At 33.9% G+C, this 9,644-nt stretch overlaps 1 protein-coding gene across 1 annotated transcript in view; it reads right to left on the reverse strand.

Annotated features, from left to right (window-relative positions):
• ATRNL1 (attractin like 1) overlaps nucleotides 1-9,638 on the reverse strand; it is a 548,298-nt gene extending 538,660 nt beyond the window's left edge. The window contains exon 1 of the mRNA XM_006920939.3: nucleotides 9,420-9,638. The gene's annotated coding sequence lies outside the window, so the exon portion shown is untranslated. The remainder of the gene's footprint in view (nucleotides 1-9,419) is intronic.
• Nucleotides 9,639-9,644: the final 6 nt, after the last annotated feature.

The following is a 9,644-nucleotide window of genomic DNA, read 5'->3' on the forward strand; positions in this document are numbered from 1 at the left end:
CAACACACTGGCAGAAATAGATCTCGAAACTATTTCTATCAGTTTGGTAACCCCTATGGTATTTGGAAATCCAAAAGATTAATACCAGTTTGCAATTAAAAAGACACTTCTTATTGAAGAGTAAAAGATGGCTTGATTAAAAAAAAAAAAAAAAAGGCCAGACAGACATGTTTTGGCAACTCATCTGCCACTTAGCAGCAATCAGACTTTGCCTAAATAATCATTTCAGGTCTTTCATTCTCTTACTCCCACTGTAAAATGAGAATAACTATATCTACCTCACAAAATTTTCATCAATAATAAAAAAAGCAATATATGTAAAAGCTTTTTCTATTACATTATACTACTTTTCTCAACTCATAATTTAAGTTTTGAAAAGCTAGTTTTAATGCTATATTATTCTTACATGAAATAAAATAATAAATTCCATTTTCTAGAAAAAAATTCATTATCAGCATAATTACATTATCAAAAGAGTACAAATGAAGCCAGGGATTAAACTTAATACATCAAAACATGACAAATGCTCTTAAATTTTCTGGTTTTTTTATGAGACATGGAGAATCGACCTGAAAGTTTCTAATTTACACAAGTGCTTTTATTTTCTAAATACTTACATTTTACCTGTAAAATGTAAAATGTGGAGATGGAGTCCCTTCAACTATCCCTACCTGCACTAAGCAAATATCAGCAAAGAGGTGCAGCAGCTGAAGAGACTATGGGGTGGATCATCTCTGCCTTTCACTAAGCGAATGACAGCAGACTTGACGCCCCTCAGTCTCCTAACTAGAGAATGGAGGAAACATCACGAATTAATGATCTAAGCTTTGCATCTTAAAAAAATTGATTAGGAAAAGCACATTAAAACCAAAGGAAGCAGCAGTCAATGAAACCGAAAACAACAACAATGAAAGAAAAGATAGCAGGAATCAACGAAATCAAACACATATTCTTTGAAAAGGCCAATAACATTAATAAATGTATAGCCAGACTCAGCAAAAAAAAAAAAGAACGAACACAGAAACTATCAATATCAGAAATGGAAGAAGAAATATCACTAAAGATCCCACAGACTTTATAAGGATAAGGAAATATTATGAACAATTTTATGCCCATACATTTGAAAACTTAAGTGAAATGGACCAATTCTCTCTAAGACACAATCTAGCAAAACTCATTCAAAAAGAAATAGATAAATATTCCTACATCTATTACAGAAATTGAATTCACAGTTGCAAGTCTTCCCACAGGCTCAGATGGCATTACTGATAGATTTTACCAGACATTTCAGAAAAAAGTAATATTAATTCTACATAAATTCTTCCAGGAAACAGAAGAGGGAGTACTTCCTAATTCATTTTATAAGTTAACCAAAGACATTACAAGAAAAGAGAAATAACTCTTATGAAAATAGAAGCAAAAATCTTCCACAAAATTAGCAAATCAAATCCAGCGATATATAAAAAGTATAATATATTGTGACAAAGTGGTTTATCAAGAATGTAAGACTGATTAAACGTGTAAAAATTAATCAATTTAATTCACCATATCAACAAACTAAAAAAAAAAAAAAAAAATTACTGTCTGCCAATAGAAACAGAAAAAAATTTGCTAAAATTCAACATCCATACATGACAAACTCTCAAAATCGGGAATACCAGGGAACTTCCTTCACCTAATAAAGAGCATTTACAGAAACACCTGCAACTACCATGATACTTAATCTTTAAAGACTGAATGTTTTCCACCCAGTATTGGAGACGAGGTAAAGATATTCATTCTTATTCTCTTACTCAACATCAAGTGTAAAGTCCTAGCCAGTACAACAGAGCAAGAATAAAGGGCATATAAATGGAAAGGAAGAAGTAAAACTATCTCTATTCACAGACAATATGATTGGCTATGTAGAAAATTCCATGGACTCTACAAAAAAAGCTACTGAAATTGAGTGGGTTTAGCAACATTATGGGATACAATATCAATATACAAAAACTGATTTTCTTTCCACATAATGAAAGTGAACAAGGAAATTCAAAAAAATACTATCAGTTACAATAGCATCAAAGAATACAAACTATTTAGGTATAAATGTAACAAAATATATGCAGGATCTGAATCTCATAACTACAAAACAGTGATGCAAGAAATCAACAAAAACCTAAATTAATGAAGAAATATATCATGTTAATGGACTGGAAAATTGCCTAGATGTCAATTCTTCCCAAAATGATCTCTTGAGTCAACACAACCTCAATCAAAATCCCAAAAGAATTATTCTTTTTTTAGAAATTGACTGAATCTAAAATTTATGTACAAAAGCACATGAACTAGAATAACCAAATAAATTTTCATAAGTAAAAAGAGTTGGAGGAATGTCACTATCTAATTTCAAGACTTACTAAACGATATAGTAGCCAAAACAGAGACTGATTCTCAAAAAGATAGATGTATGGATTAATGGAACAAAATAGTCAAGAAATACATAGAGAGAGAGATAACTGATTTTCAACAAAGGTGCAAAGATGTCAATGAAAAAAGAATAGTCTTTTCAACAAATGCTCATTTCATAAAGAAAAAGGGTCAGTTTTCAAGAGGATATAATATAAAATTTCATGGATCTAATAACAGAGCTTCAGAATACATGAAGCAAAAACAGGTAAGACGAGAGAGATATAAATATAAAATTATAACTGAAGATTTCAGTACCCGTCTCTCAATATCTGATAGACAGAAAACCAGAAAGGTGTTAGAAAACTTGAACAAACTATCAACCAACTTAACCTAATTTAAATGTATAGAACACTCCACCCATCGACAGCACAACACATGTTCTGCTCACACGCGCAAGGATATTTACCAAGTTGGACAATATTCTGGCTGATAAATTTTAAAGAGTCTAGTTAAAGAAAACTCCAGGCCTCGAGGGCTTCACTGGTTAATCCTACCAAACATGTAATGAAGAAATAATGCTAATTCTACACAAATTCTTCAAACAAACTGAACGGGAGGGTACCAATTCATCCTATGAGGCCAGCATTACTCTGACTCTAAAATTGGACAAAATACAAGAAAAGTACAAACCAATATCTTTCATGAATATATATATATATATATAATTCTAAACAAAATTTTAATAAATCAAATCCAGACAATATATTAAAAAGAAAATATATCAGATGGGGTTCATCTTAGGAATGTAAGGTTGCTTTAACATTCAAAAATTAAACAATGCAATACAACATATCAACATACTTTAAAAGAAAAATGATATAATCATCTCAACAAATACGGAAAAAGTATTTAACATAATACAATGTCCATCTCCAATAAAACGCCCAGCAAACTAGGAATAAAAGGGAACTTGCTCGATGTGATAAAACTGATTTACAAAAAACTTACTGATAACATACTTAATGGTTAAAGATTAAATATTTTCCCCCTAAAGAACAAGAAGCGTTAACCACCCTCACCACCTGTATATGTCATTGTGATAGAGGTTCTAGCCAGTGACATAAGGCAAGAAAAAGAAATTAAAGGCATCCAGATATCAAAGAAAGGAGCAAAGATATCTTAATTTTCAAACAACAATCATCTATATAAAAAATCATATAGAAACTACAGAAGTCTCCTACAACCAATAAGTGAGTTCAGCAAGGTTGAAGGATACTAGATCAATATACAAATATCAGTTGTATTTCCATATAATGGCAACAATCAAACACTGAAACCAAAAAATATATATATTTACAACAGCATCAAAAATGGGAAGTATTTAAAGAAAAATCTGACAAAAAAGTTGTAAGACCTGTTCACTGAAATTTTTAAAATATTGCTGAGAGATTAAAGATCTAAATAAATAGAGAGATATACTATGTTCATGGGTCCGAAAACTCAATGTTGATGTCAAACTGTCCCTCAGAATGATCTATACATTCAACACAATCCCAAATAAAATCCCAGGTTTTGCAGAAATTAACAAGCTGATTCTGAAATTCATATGAAAATGAAAATGACCTAGATTAGCCAATAGTGGAAAAAGAACAAAGTTGAAGGACTTACACTCCCTGAATTCAAGACTTACAAAGCTATAATAAAGACATTATCATCTTGACAGACAAACAAAGAGATCAATGGAACATAAGCATCCAGAAAGAGACACAAATATATAAACTGGTTTCAACAAAGGTACAAAGCCACTTTAGCAAAGAATAGTCTTTAACAAATGAATAGTCTTTAACTATTTAGTATCTATATGCAAAAACAATTAATTAAGGTCCATACCTCTCGCTATATGCGGAAATTAACTCAAAATGGACTATAAACCTAAATGTAAAATCTAAAACTATAAAACTTATGGAAAAAAATCAAAGAAAATCTTTGGTTTAATCAAAGTTTTCTTAGATGTAATACCGAAAATCCATAAAAGAACAAAAATGATAAACTGGAATTGATCAAAATTAAAACTTCTGTTCTTTGAAAATACTGTTAAGAGAATGAAGAGACAAGCCCCAGCCTGGCAGAAAATATTTCCAAATGATATATCTGATAAGGAAATAGCATCCAGAATAGGTAAAGAACTCATAAAAATCAGTATCGAGGGGGAAAAAAAAAAAGGCAATGTAAAAAATGTGCAAAAGATTTGAACAGATACCTCACCAAAGAAGATTTACAGATGGCAAGCAGGCACCTGACAAGATGCTCAACATCATTAGTCATCAGGGAAATGCAAATTAAAACCACAATGAGATACCACTACATACCTATTAGAACTACTAAAATTTAAAAGACTGACCATACCTAGTGCCAGTGAGGATTGAATTAACTTGAACATTCATGCACTGCTGGTGGGAATGTAAATGATACAACTACTTTGGAAAACAGTTTATTAAAAAGTTAAACATAGATCTACCATCTGATCAGTGATTCCACTCAGATATTTACCCAAGAGAAATGAAAGCGTATGTACATACAAAGACTTCTACATAAAATTTCACAGTAGTTTTATACAGAATACCTCAAAATTTGGAAACAACCCAAATATTCATCACCAGGTGAATGATTATAAAATTGCAGTGTGTCCATACATTGGAATACTACTCAAGAAGTAAAAGGAATACATTTCTGATATACCATTAATGAATCTCAAAATAAATATGCTGTATGAAAAAAGCCAGACGAAAAGGAATACATAATGCATGAGTCGACTTATGTAAACTTCTGGAAAATGCCAACAAATCTATAGTGACAGAGAGCAGCTCAGTGGTCACTTAGGGACAGGGAGAAGCAGAAGGGAAGAGAAGGAGGGATTACAAAGGGACACATGGAACTTCTGGGAAGGACAGATATTTTTATAACCTGGATTGTGGTGATAGTTTCAGAGGTGAATACACATCAAAGCTTTTTTAAATTGTACAGTCTATTGCATGTCAATTATACCTCAATAAAGCTCTTAAAAATAATTTAAAGAAAAAAGTTATAACTGCAATTAAATAATTCATTTTGAAAGTACTAAAAGGGAAAATTTGTACTATAAGAGCACAAAATAAGGGGTAATGTAGTATGAGTCGTCAGAAAAGCCTCCTTTGGATACTAGAATAAACTAAGATTTGAAGGATGTTTAGTCAAGTAAAGATCAGCTGGGAAAGAGGGTTCAGAGAGAAGTAAGAGCATTGTGTGAAATGCCCTGAAGCCAAAAGGAATGTGACACTTTCAAGGAACTTTAAAAGACCACTTGCAGAAAAACAGGAGGGGTGAGTCTAATCTGCCAAAGGAGCCAAATCAAGCAGACACGTGTTCCTGAAAACCATGTTACTACAAGTAAATCACTTTACCAATGTAGGATCTTAGAAACACTTAAATTATTTTAAATTTCTATTATATGATTATATGTTTCAATAATGTAGAAAAAACCCATGGATATAAATTGCATATTACAATCTTAGTTTGAAATAAATAAGACCTGGGGACAGAGAACATTTGATTTAACTTTATAGTTACTGATTGTTGCCCAACTAATAATAAAAAGGATTCTAAATATGTCTGTGTATGTATACACATACATTTTTTGAAACAGTAGCTTAGGAAAAACACCTATGGATTCAACCCTGCCCTTTGTTTATAACAGCAACCTCGTTCCTGATATATCTTCATTTTGCTGCCTCTGGAAACAGAATACTTCCATTACAAATGTGTGAAATTCAGCATCACCTATATTTGACTAACCTAAGAGGTTAAATAAATACCTGCATACACTGAACATACAATAAGATTTAATAGATGATTTTAGAAAAATGTTCGATAAATGTGCTTTAATAATAAATTTATATTTACAACTTACTCACAATATAATGAGATATTTTCCAATCTCAGAGCATTACATTAGGTTGATTACCTAAGAGAAATTAGAAGTCATAGGTTCCTAAGTCACATTAGCGAGAAAATGTGCAAGTTTGAACACAAAATATAAATATAAATCTCAACTACTCTACAAAAATAATTCTAAAAAACTAGCTTCTAAAAGAGAATGTCATTTATTCAAATAAAGTTTATAGCAAAATGTTGTCTAGCCTAATGTTATACTAAGCTACTCAAGTAAATACTATTTGAGTTAGCATACATCATATCCTTCATTATTATATTTCAAACTGTCACCCTCCTTTCTGATTCTCAGTCCTAAATCTTTCAGTCTAGCTTTAGCTGAAGATCAGTGTTCATTTCGTTTTACCTACATGAGGAATGGCTTGTAATTCTGAGTGTTTTATACTTTTCAAATAGAAACGGATAGAAGTCTGGAATCAATGCTAAGAGAACTGAAGTACCACTTTTGATAACACATTTGCTTCTGCATTTCTCTCCCCAACCATCAATCTTCCATTCTAAAGAAGCATTTGAAGAACACTCTTACTCCCAAGTGAAATCCCTAGAGCAGAAAAAAAGCTAAGTTACCATGGAACCAGCCAATTAATTTTGACACCTGCTTACCAAGATTGATCATTTTTGATGTCTGTTTGTTAGGTTGCCATCCTCCAGTTTAGTAAAAAATTTTCAAGATAATTAATGAAGTGAGAATTTCCAGTTAAAGTCGTTCCCACTGTGTTATTACTTCAAGCCACCATCCTTAAATAAACCTTTCTTAGCTAGCAAGTACTTTACTAGGAAGAAATCTTTTCTTCTAAATTGATTCTCCCGCTTAACCTTAAATACCACGATTTCTTTACCCTTAAGAGTATACATAACAAAATGCAGAGCTCTACCAGTTATATTTACTCTAATTAATAGCTTGTATTCCACAGAGATATGAAATGTATTCTCTTCAACAAAATACAAGGAATCATAGGAAATAACAGCTTCCAAGGAAATGAACATTTGATGATTAGTTCATGTTTTATTGTTAACTATATCTATATTTTTAAAAACTCTTCCTCTTACTAATGTATTATGTTTATGAACACTATCTATGTTACTTAAGCTAGTTTTAATCTGATCTGTGATCTTTCCCACTAACTGGGACATCTGCTAGTGAGGTTACAGGGTGCTGACCTAGCTGATTAACAAATGCCACTACTATAGAATGTAGACAGGAGCTTCTCAGTACTATAGCAATTTTCCTCCTTAGACAAATGGAGTAAATCTACCCATACAATGGCCAGTATCCCTAAATTACATATGAATCAGGCGACCTTCCTATTTATGTATAAAAAGATGTAAAGAATGAATGTGGCTTTTTTCATTGTTGACTGCCAGTTTATATGTTCGAAATTCTTGCTAGTAAAGAGGCTGGCTGTTATAGTCATAGCAAAAGTTTGAGAACACTTAAGTAAAAAGGTGTTAACAAGCACAATTCAAAAAGATATTTTTCCTCATCTTGAAACACTTCTTTAAACTTTTCATTAGCACCTCGTCCAAATTAAAAAAAAAAATGTATTAAAAAAACTATAATACTATACTAATTTGTGAAAGCATGAAGCCAGGAAACATTTCAACCTATTCCTATACATAAATTTCATAAAACTTCCTTTTGAGATTTCACTTCCCAAAACCTACTCTAAATTAATTTAGTAGAATCCACCTAAAATTACAAAGTGCCATTTAAAAATATACATTTTTACAATGAGTTTTAAGAGGCATTGTTTTAATCAGCAAGAGTCAAAGAAGGAAAAAAAAAGGAAAATATGCTGTTTAGAACTCCGGGGAAATTTTCCTATAATATATTAATAAGGTGAACCATATTCCCACCTTTGCCTTAGAGCCCAAGAGACATTTCACTTAGATTTTGCCATCATCCTGACAATATCAGTAATCTACATAGTGTAATTTCAGAGCCACAAACCGGTCAGAAAACTTCATATTAAATATCTAGAAGACTGAGAGGTTGACTTAATGACTTATCTTCAAGTTGTCAGATTGCTACCCCAATGGCCTCAACTATCTTTTTTGCTGCTTCCCCACACACATCCATTTTTTTTCATACCAGGCAAGAAAGAATGCAATAAACATCAACCAATAGAGAGATGGCATCTTTACTGTTGTAAAGCAAACTCCTAAGGACCCCTAAGGACCTTGGGCTTCAGAAAAACCAAAGTGATGCTCCCACACAGTGAAATAACCAGTTAAGAAAATCCATTATCTTCACCACATTAAAAAGTCCAGGTATTTCATCCTTTTATCTAATGCAAAGTCACTCTCGTATTTCTCAATTCAAGACTGTCCTAGCAAATTCAACATAGTATACTGGCTAAAAGTAAACATTCTAGAGTCAAGCTGGCTGACTGGGAATCACGAATCAGTCCTTCTACTGTTTAATCTTGGGCAAATTACTTAGATTCATTGCCTCGATTTCTCTCTGAAGATCCATTAAAATAATTCTAGTAAATCACGGTTGTCGTAAGGAACAAATGAGCTAATCAATTCATGCAAGGGGCTTCAAACCGTGTTTGGCACATAGTAAGCCCATCGCAAACTCTACTTATGATGATTATTACTAAATAAACTAAAACGTTAGCAGTGGTTACCTCTAGAGAGGAATAGGGAAGGGTAGAGGTACTGGTAGATCATAACTTTTACCCTTTAAACAATTCTGTATTGTTTGAATGTTTCACAAAGCGCAAGGACTTCATGAGTCCCTTGCATAATTTCTGATTAAAAAATAGTATCCTAACAAAATGGTGTTTGACACCGTAACTGAGTGTGGAAATGAAGAGCTGGAGACCAGAAGTCGCTGCGGACATACGGACCATCGGGAAAGGCTTGGCGTCCACGGCTGTCAGTGCTCTGCGCGGCGCCGGGGTTCCCCGAGGCTCGGGGGCTGGAGGGGACAGCGCACCGCGAGTCACTCCCGGCCCGGGGACCCGAGACCGCGCGGAGGAGACCGCGACGAGTGCGGGCAGGGCTGAGGTTCGGGGTCCGACGAAGGCACTTACTTGAACCTGCCCTGGCAGTGCTGGCACTGGTCCCCCACCCAGCCCGGGTCGCAGAGGCAGGTGGAGTTGACACAGCGGCCCGAGAAGCAGGAGCCGGTCCTCTCGCACGGCTTGGACTGGGACACCTGCGCGTAGAGCGCCAGGTAGAGGAAGCCATAGCACAGCAGCCAGTTGTTCCCGTCCAGCAGCCAGGAGGAGGCGCCCCCGCCGCCGCCGCCGCCGCCC

The sequence above is a fragment of the Pteropus alecto genome, unplaced genomic scaffold (genome assembly GCF_000325575.1).
Source record: "Pteropus alecto unplaced genomic scaffold, ASM32557v1 scaffold177, whole genome shotgun sequence".
NCBI classification, from domain to species: Eukaryota; Metazoa; Chordata; class Mammalia; order Chiroptera; family Pteropodidae; genus Pteropus; species Pteropus alecto.